Raw genomic sequence first — 10954 nt, 5'->3', positions numbered from 1 at the left:
TGCAATGCCTGTGACTCTGTGTTACTCTAGTCTTCTTCTTCTTCTTCTTCTTTGCTTTTTAAGGTCTTTAAGTGTTTCTCAGAGAGTTTTGCTTTGGGTGCCCACGTGATGATTGACCAAAGGTAAGGAGATAAGACTAGCTTTTTGAAATTTGAAATGAGACAAGACTCAGTGGAGGTAAACTTGTGGAGGAGATAAAATCAATATAAAAATAAAGAAATATAAATTGTAAAAGTAAAAGAGAATGGTTGGAGGTAAAAAAGGTGAGTTATTAAAAAAAATTTGTTGGCAGAGGGTAGTGGAAAATTGAGATACGTGTATCAAAAAAAATTCTTTATAATATTTTTACAACATTTTCACAATAAGTTTTAAGTTTTAGGTTGTTATGGGTTTTTATTAGTGGGGCAAAAAAATTATTTTAGTGATAAGTTCAAATTAGAACCAATAAAAAATAGTCACATATGATTTGTTGTAAAAGTCTTGAGAAAATATTGTGGACGTAGCACATTTATAATATATATATATATATATTAAATATATAAAAAAACAGTAAACCCAAAACGGTACACACCAGCATTGATCGATATCGAAATATATCATTCCACTGGCCAAACCAGTACAGCCTCTGGTACGAGATTGACTCTCTTGCCAATAACACATCAACATAAAAACAAATACGTAATAGTTAAATCAAGTTCTACATTACTAACCTTTGTATGCATTTCTTCGTCGATTCCTATTGCATGTTTTCAAAGTTTTAGTTTTCATTTATAAATGTAGTTGAATTGATGAAATTAACTTAGGAAAAATCCAAACAATGGGAAATGTGCAATTCAGGGGATCTTAGGAATTGCTCACCATCATTGTGGGCTTTGGTTGAAAAGGCAAGAGTTGAAGAAAATTCTTTAAAATTGTTTGATGGAAAGATAGATTGGTGAGTCACCAGCCCTATAATTCATTCTAATTTTTCTCTAGAGTAATGGAGTAACGTGTGCAAGGTGAGAACTGAATCTAAAATAGGAGTAGAATGGGATTATTTGGAATTGAAAAATGAGTAGAAGAGCAAGTAAAAGTGGGGAGATAGAGATATAAAAGTAGTAACTGATCCTAGGAGATTTTGATTTAGTGGGAAGTTAGTGGGATGGTTGTGTATGGTGTTTGAATAGTGGGAGTCAGTTATTCAAGGAGCAAATAGTTTGTAAAATGCTTTTTAAATTTTGCTAAAATTTAGGAGTATTTAAATTAACAAATTTACATATATAACCCTAATATTTAAGTTTTACAAACAGGTAAATTTGAGTGTATTTTGGGTATTGAAATTGATGGATCCAAACAGGGAAATCATCTTAAATAATAGTATAGATAACGTGCTATGATTTAAAAGTACAAATTTAGTGTTCTAGAGACCTCTAGCACTTGAAAGAGCTAAGAGAGGGAGAATATTAGGTAAAAAAAATCACTCTAGAGATCAACGGGTATGAGAGAGAGAGAGAGAGAGCAAAGTTTTGAACCTGCCAATAACTAACTTGACAAAAAAAAAAAAATGGATGGACACGTGACATGAAATTGTGAATCTAATTGGATTCTATGTTAATTTATTTTCTCATATTTCTTTTAAGTATTCAAATGATTTGTTTGAATATTGTATATTGTATATTATTCTTTTTACTTCATATAGTAATGAGAATTTATTGATTATTATTATTTTTTTTTTGAGAAAAATTTATTGATTATTTTAATTGTTTTACTTGTTTGGAATATATATATATATATATATTTATGAAGTAGTTTAAGGTTTTTAGCATAAAAATGATTATAATAACTATAATACCATACTTGAACAAATAAATCGAAGCTAAGCATGGAAAAAAGAAGAAGTATATCTTATGTATACATTATATTTTCTATGTTAGTCAAATATTTTGTTTAATAAATTAACTATTTTTTTATTATATTAATAAATATTTTAAAATAAAATTTATTTTCTGTTAACGTGTATTAGGGTATGTGGGCTTTAGGCCCACCTTGTTTACTTGTATAGCATACTTACTTGTACTGCACACTCTGCCTCCTATATAAAGGCACTTGTGTATATTCTATTACTAGAGAAATACAATACACTTATTCAGTATTTCTAACATAGTATCAGAATCACTGTTTTGACTTTTTCTTAGTAGTCTTGTCTTTATTGGTGTTACTTCATTCTCAACATTGCTTCCACCATCACAACAACTGCCGCAGCCTCTCATTATTGAACCTCCAACGTCTTCCAGTTGTCGTCCTTGGGTTCCGGACCTGCAGCAGCTGCCGTTGAGGAGTTTCACACTGCAAAAACCACTTCTCTTTGTATCATTGCCGCGAATATTGCTCCAATAAATTTCCTGTAGGTACCATGAGATCGTCTTGCGCCAATCTACACACTCATGGAAGCCTCGAAGCCATCAGAGACCACATGCACTGCCCAAAGGTTCTGCATTGCAGCTCACACACCCCATGCGCCTCTATGTGCCACTGCACATCTAGGTTGTATCACCATGCGCTCCCACGCGCCGCGTCTTCAGGTTACACGCCTTTACACGCCTGCACGTGCCTCAACACTACTACTGACCTCATTACTGACGTCATTTTGCCACGTCAGCCTTCGTTGCGTCATAATTTACTTCACTTGCTTACGTCAGCCACTGACATCATCGTTGACTTCTGCCAGTGGACTGTTGACTTTCAGCGAGTTTAACTGTTGACTTTCAACAGTGTTGATCGTTGACTTTTTTCCAGAGTTGACTTTTTGTAGTCTAGGTACTTCTTACCCAGTTTTTCACATAGATTGCAGTCCATTTTTGCATATTTTGCAAATGAAGAATAAAGACAAGTCTTCTTCCTTTTGTAATAATCGTTGTCGACAATCCAACAAACGTTTTCACAACTTTTGCAAATGATTTGGCCATAATATTGAGACTTGCTATCAATGCAACAAATCAACTATTTCCATTTCTGCTACTACGGTTGCTAACACTGAGAGTGTCCAACCCATGGCTCCCGTCTTTGCACAGTCTCAGTCTTCTGGATCCACTTTCACCATTTCCAGAGATGACCTTATAAACATCATCGCTAATATCATTCGTATGGTTGGTAATGCATCTTATTCCTCTTCTCTCTTAGCTTTATTTGGCATATCTTGTACCTCTTGGCTTATGGATTCTGCTTGTTGCAATCACATAACACCTCATTCATCCTTATTTTCTGACCTTAAACCTGCACCACACCCTCTTAATATTCGCACAGCAAATGGTTCTACAATGTCTGGTCATAATATAGGTTCTGTTTCGACCTCCAACCTCTCAGTTCCTGGGGTCTTTAATGTTCTTGATCTTTCTTACAATTTATTTTCTGTGGGATAATTAGTTGAGTTAAGTTATCGCATTATATTTGATTATTCTGGGTGTATTGTGCAGGATCCGAGGACAATACAGGAGCTTGGGATCGGTTCCAAAGTTGGGCATATGTTTCCTATGGACAACCTTCATCTTCCATTTGTTGCTCCTATTTTTGTTGCTGTAGCGGCTGCAGTTTCTTATATTCCACCCCTTGCACTTTGGCATGCCCGACTTGGTCATGCGTCTTCCTTCCAGGTACAACACTTGGCTTCTAGAAGTTTGTTAGGTTCAGTATCCACAGAAAATTTTGATTGTATTTCATGTCAGTTAGGAAAACAACCAGCTTTGCCTTTCAATACTAGCTAGTGAATCAATGTTCACTGATATCTTTGATCTAAATCATTTTGATGTCTGGGGGCCTTCCTCTGTCTCTAGTATTGGTGGATCTCGATATTTTGTTGTCTTTGTTGATGATTATTCCTTCTATAGCTGGATTTTTCATATGAAACATCACTCTGAATTATTGCAAGTATATTCTAATTTTACAAAAATGGTTGAAACTTAATTTTTCAAACGTATCAAAATTTTTCGATAAGATAATACTCTTGAGTACACTCAATATGCTTTCCAAGTTGTTTTGCATTCCTATAACACTGTTCATCAATTAACTTGTCCAGGTACCTCTCAGCAAAATGGTAAAGCCGAACGAAATCTTTGTCATATTCTTGACACTATTTGTGCCAAAGTTCTTGCTCCTTTGGCTCTGCTTGTTCCTGCTCCTTTTTAGGGGCAAAGCTGCTCTTTATGTTGTTCATGCTATTAATTACACTCCAAGTCCTGTTATCCAAAATCAAACTCCATATGAGAACATTTTTAGGTTACCTCCAGACTATCACCACCTTTGCTCCTTCGGTTCTGCTTGTTTCGTTCTTCTTCAGCCACATGAACGTAACAAACTTGAGCCTCTGTCAAGGCTTTGTTGTTTTCTTGGCTATGGCGAAACTCAAAAGGGGTATCGGTGTTATGATCCTGTCTCTCATTGTCTTCGTATCTCCCGCAATGTTGTCTTTGGGAACATCGCTCATTTGTCAAGCTCTCTCACTTCTGTGCCTCCCTATCTTCCTCCTCTGTCTTAGATCTTTTTCCAAATGAAGCACATATTACTTCTGTAGCTACTTCTTATCCTCCTGTAGTTGCTCCTGATGCTTCTATAGACTTCTCTATCCAACCATTATATACCCTTGATTCCTTTCCTAGTAAACCCTTTAATGAATAGGTGGAAGATGCACAGGTTGAAGATGAGCTACCCAACCTTGAGCTTGGGTCCCCTACTCTTGCTCCGCCTGAAGATCTTGCACACGACATTTCACCTCGTCACTCAACTCAGGTAAGATCCATTCTTACACATTTACTTGACTATCATTGTTACACTACACAAGCCTCACACCTATTATGAGGCTTTCACTGACCCTTTATGGCAGATTGCAATGAAAGAAGAACTTAATGCATTATCTAAAAACCATACTTGGGATTTGATGACTCTCCCCCCTGGGAAATCTATGGTTGGTTGTAAGTGGATCTACAAGATTAAGACTCGCTCTGATGGGTCCATTGAGTGCTACAAAGTTCGTTTTGTTGTAAAAGGTTTTACACAGGAGTATGAGATTGATTATGAAGAGAACTTTACTCCGGTTGCTCGTATCTCATTTGTTCATGCCCTCTTAGCTGTTGCTACTGCCAATAAATGTGACCTTTTTGATAGATGTTAAAAATGCATTCCTTAGTGGGGATTTGAGTGAAGAAGTTTATATGCAACCTCCTCTTGGTCTATCTGTTGAATCAAACAAGGTTTGTCACTTTCGACGCGCACTTTATGGCCTTAAAAAAGCTTCACGAGCTTGGTTTGCCAAATTCAGCTCTAGCATCTCTCGCTTGGTTTACATGGCCAGTCATTATGATTCTGCCTTATTTCTTCACCACATTGACAAAGACACTATTTTACTTCTCCTGTATGTGGATGATATGATCATAACTGGTGATGACCTTAGTGGAATTCAAGAACTTAAGAATTTTCTCAGTCAGCAGTTTGAGATGAAAGATCTTGGACATATCAGCTACTTTTTGGGTCTTGAAATCACTCATTCTACATATAAACTTTATATTACTCAAACCAAGTATGCCTTTGAACTCTTGTCTCGAGCTGGACTCACTGATAGCAAAACTGTTGATACTCTCGTTGAGCTTAATGCGCATCTGACTCCCTCAAGGGGGAAACCATTGTCTAATCCCTCTCTTTACAGACACTTGGTTGGTAGCCTAGTTTATCTTATTGTCACTCGTTCAGACATTTCCTATGCTGTTCACCAGGTAAGCCAGTATCTGTCTATTCCATGATCAACTCACTATGCTGCTGTTTTGCACATTCTTTGATACTTAAAGGGCACTCTCTTCCATAGTCTTTTCTACTCTGCTTAGTCTCCTCTTGTTCTCTGTGCATTTTTTGATGTTGATTGGGTAGGAGATTCCACTGATCGTAGGTCCACTACTGGTTATTGCTTTCTTCTTAGTTCTTCTCTAATTTCTTGGCGAAATAGGAAACAAACTCATGTGGCTCGCTCTAGCATTGAAGCAGACTTAGGTGTGTCCACATCCTCTGCTACTCCTTTTTATTGTGACAACCAAAGTGCCATTCATATTGCTCACAATGATGTCTTCCATGAATAGACTAAACACATTGAGATCAATTGTCATTTTATCCGTTATCATCTTGTCTATGGTGCTCTTAAGCTGATTTTAGTCTCCTCTAAAGATCAACTTGCAGATATCTTCACCAAATCACATCCTAATGGGCGTCTTCGTACTTTGGTTGGCAACCTTAAGTTGGTCTCACATCCACCTTGAGTTTGAGGGGGGCTGTTAACGTGTATTAGGGCATGTGGGCTTTAGGCCTACCTTATTTACTTGTATAGCGCACTTACTTGTACTGCACACTCTGCCTTCTATATAAAGGCACTCATGTATATTATATTACCAGAGAAATACAATACACATATTTAGTATTTCTAACATTTTCAATATTTTATCTTAAACTTGCCACCCTTAACTAAAATTTTGGTTTTGTCATTAGCAACAAGCACCTTTGGGTATCTCAAAAAAAAAAATGTTTATACTTTATACTTTAAATCTCTTTCCAATTATCACAAAAGTTTTCATTGGTAGGTTATACACTTGTGGGAACATCTCACATGGGGTGGGTTTTGCGTTTGTGGAGTTCACCCTATGTTACAGAAATCTATAGTCAATAATTGACAATATACTATATAAAATCAAAGATATTTAATGTTTGAGACACAAGTCTCCTCCAATCTATTACATAGCGATTGAGAAAACCATCCATGTACATTATTTAAACAAGTCACATAACTCATAAATTAAATAGGTCATGTGACTAAAAGTACATATGGGTATATGTTTATTTTTTTTTAACCACCACGTAGTAAGTTGGACGAATTTTTTTCCAAATAGGTTTGAAGGTAAACTTTTTCCTAACTTTCAGTTGACCTCATTATATTTTGCAACATAAACTTTGAAGGTCTTACAATTTTACATATTTATATTATAATACATATTTTTTAAACTAATTTATCAAATTTTATATTTAAATCTTCCATTTGATTCTTTCCACAAATTAAAATAAGAAACTATTAATAATATTATTACCATATTTTAAAATTTCATTCTCTGACAATAAAAATAAAAGAGTATTAACGACTACTATAATTATTTAACTTCATATTTAGAAAATAAAAATGAAAGACTATTAATACTATCATAATTATCAAAATTCATATTTAGACTAAAAATATAAAATTAAAATTTTTACTATACATTGTACGGGTTAGTGACTGGTGTTTATATATATATATATATATATATAGAACAAAGTTTATTTACAAAATTGGTTATAGCCTTACGCTATAACTTTACTAAATAAAATAAACATTACTACATATTTTGAAAATCTAACCGTAAAATTACATGTTCTTGACACTCTTAATACACATATCAAATTTTGTATTAATAAGATATTATTTTTATATTATCTATAAGTTTATATTTTATGCATAATTTTAAACTACAAAAACTTGCAATTTAAACAATTTATCAATAACATAGCTATTGATCTTTAATTTTCTAGAAAATTTGCTAGCATGGAGGATATAAGAAGAAGATGTAATCCAATGATGGATCAAAATTCACCTCCAATAAAAAGATATTGAGCAAAGTTTTAATAGAGTCAAAAGAGAAGCCTATAGAGCCAACCACACTAGGGAACAAAAGAAAGAAGTCTTGAAAAAATGGAAAGAATTCATGAAAGAGATATCTAGCAATGTCTCTTTCTTTGAATACTTTTAGAACCATTTTAAGTGGCACAAAAAGTCTTGTGTCGTCTCCAAAACCAACTAGACCATAGAAGACAACAAAGGTAAGAAGGAAGTTGTTCGGTCTAGTCACCTACCCAAGGAAGCCATAACCTTCAAACACCGTGGAAGTGATGCAGTTGCCTCTCCCTTCAAGTGTCCTACAAATGAGGAAAAAATAGTCAAGAAGGTGATAGAGCAAAACAACTGTACCAACCAGTGTTTAGGTGTTATAGGAAAGCAGCTTGATAGGATAGAAGATAGGATAGAAAACAAGGTTATTCTCCAGCTAGGAAACCCTAGTAAACCTATCTAAACCCTAGAAAAGCCTTTGGTCAAGCTTCCTACAACTAGGCAAACCAGTCTTAGTAGTTACCCTAAGGATAAAACAGCCTTAGAAATAGTCACCTAAAAGCTTAAAGAACTTATGAAGAAGGAACTAGTCACCCCTTCACCAGTTACTACTTCAACCAGTGTTGATCCTCGACTCAAACTTAATGTCATAGATATCCACACAGCCTCTAGTAGTTCCAGCAGAACCTCTTCAGACAATGATAAGGAGATTGGACAACTAGAAAACCAGTTTCGAGGTTTAGAGGTGAAAAGACTTCACTAACCCAACCAAACTAGCTTAACCAAGAATTGGTATCTTAGACCTACCCCTCCTGACCTCCAATATGAGGAAAGGAATGTTAGCAACCAATTCTCAGTGTCTTCCGGTAAACTCTATGAGTGGAACATAGATGGTTTATCAGAAAAGGAAATCCTAAACAAGATCTAGCATATGACCATGGTAGCCAATAACTACCTAAATGAAAGACGTCCCCACACAGAGGTCATAGAGCTCATAGCCTTAGGATTCACAGGAAAACTTTTGCAATGATGGAACAACTAAGCGTCTACAGAAGACATCAAACACGCAGTCCAAAAAGATGAGGAAGGTCTCCCCATCTTTGACGAATGCATAGGAAAAGGAATTCCCGACGGAGTTAACACCCTAATCTATATGATCATGAAACACTTCGTAGGAAAACCTAGCAACATCACATCTAGGATTTACAACCAATTAAGTAACCTTAGATGTAAAACCCTTGGCGACTTCGAGTGGTATGAAGATGTATTTACCACTAGAGTCATGCATAGAAGTGATTGTAACTCTTCATTCTGGAAGGAGAAGTTCATCAATGGCTTACCCACACTTTTTGGCGAGAAGGTCAAAGAAACCCTTTGTAGCCCCTTAGGTGTCATAGATTATGATAACCTAACTTATGGAGATATCTCTAGCACCATTCGGAGTGAAGGAATGAAGATGTGTAAAGATTTGAAGATCCAGAGCAAAGCCAGCAAAGGCAAAGCCAAGTATGAAGTAGGAAACTTCTGTACATAGTATGGCTTAACCTCAGTTATTCCTAAGAGAAAATCTAAATACAAAGGCAAAGAATCCTCTGAGAAATTCCACAGGAAGAAAACTGTAGCCAAGTATTATAGAAAACAGAAGTACAACAAAGATGATTTCTATAAGAAAGGAAAATCCAAATCCACAGGAAAACCCATACCAAAAGCATCAGGAAAATGCTTCAACTGTGGAAAGAGAGGTCATTTCAGAAAAGAGTGTAAAGCTAAGGCCAAATCCCTTATCAACACTCTAGTTAGTGACCAAACTAGTAAGGATGAGATCTTTAAGCTCTTAGAACTTGATTGCTCAGAAAGTTAGTCTTCCAATAGTTCTAGTGACCGAGAGATCCGTCAGATATACTAGCCATCCTCAGAATCCTCTAGACCCTCCTCTAGTACCTCTAGTGGCCTGGATGAACCCATGTTATGCAAAGATAGTTGTTGTAGGAACAAGACTATCAATGTTCTTTCTAAGCAAGAAGAACTTTTCTTAGATCTCATAGAATAGATCGAAGACCCAGTCATCAAAGCTCAAAGGCTTAGTGAATTCCATAAAAACTTAGTTAGGGAAACCAGTAAACCCGAACCAAGGATTCAGGAACTGAAAGTTAATTTGGAAAAAATCTACAATAGGTTTACCAAATCCAAGAAGGAATTTACAGTCAATGACCTTTAAAGAGAAATCAAGGAAACAAAGTCTGAGGTTAGAACCCTTAAGCAAGAACTAACCATTCTTAGGGTTGATCACAGTTTCCTTGATCAAAGAGTTAAACATTTGGAAAATACTTCTCATCAAGGCAATGAGGAAGGACCCGCATTTTAGAACCCTTTTAATGATGAAGAGAATGAAACAGTTAACCCCACTGCAGACATGGTTCAAGAACAATCCAGTGACAAGTTCTTAGTAACCATTAGTAGGATTAACTTTCAGAAATGGCATTCCAAAGTCAAGATTATCATCAACAAAGATTTTGAATTTGAGGTCATAGCATTAATAGATTCAAGTGTTGATCTCAACTGTGTTCAAGAAGGAATCATTCCCTCTAAATACTTCAGAAAGACCAAAGAAAGGTTAGCTTCTGCAAGTAGAGGAAAAATGCAGATTGAATTCAAAATTCCAAAAGCTCATGTGTGTCAGGATAACACATGCTTCAAAACCACATTTGTCCTTATCAAAAATATGACAGATAGGGTAATTCTAGGAAACCCATTCATGTGTCTGTTATATCCTTTTACCACGGATAGTGAAGGAATCACTACCCATCATTTTGGCCAGCATGTTAAGTTTAAGTTTCTTAAGAGTTTTGAACCTAGAGAGATTAGCAATCTCCAGGAAGTTTCTGTCTCCAAGACCTTTAATCTTATTCATGCCAAAACCTTTTCTTTAACAGTTTTAAATGGTCACATTCAAGCCAAGAACCTTAATCCATTTGAACTCACCATTCCTCTCATAGTTGATGATTCTTTTGGCCTAATTTAGTTTCGAAAATCATCACAATATCCTATTCATTACATTTATCATAAAAGTATTTGCGTCATGACATCACATGCATTTGATAAAGACATTTGCAAAAATATGCAAATTCATACTACTTATCTTTGGCAGGAAAAGGAGCAAATAATTTATAATATTCATAACACTAATATGTGGAGAAAATTGACTTCTTCGGCAGAGAAGAGGAACAAGGGGAAAGCAGCTACACAGGCTATCCTCAAGACAAAAGACTACTAGCGGGATAGTGAACAAAGGGGACCCTTCAGAAG

The sequence above is a fragment of the Quercus suber genome, unplaced genomic scaffold (assembly GCF_002906115.3).
Source record: "Quercus suber isolate HL8 unplaced genomic scaffold, Cork oak 2.0 scaffold_207, whole genome shotgun sequence".
In the NCBI taxonomy this organism is placed as follows: domain Eukaryota; kingdom Viridiplantae; phylum Streptophyta; class Magnoliopsida; order Fagales; family Fagaceae; genus Quercus; species Quercus suber.
Note: the sequence above shows the minus strand (reverse complement) of the source record.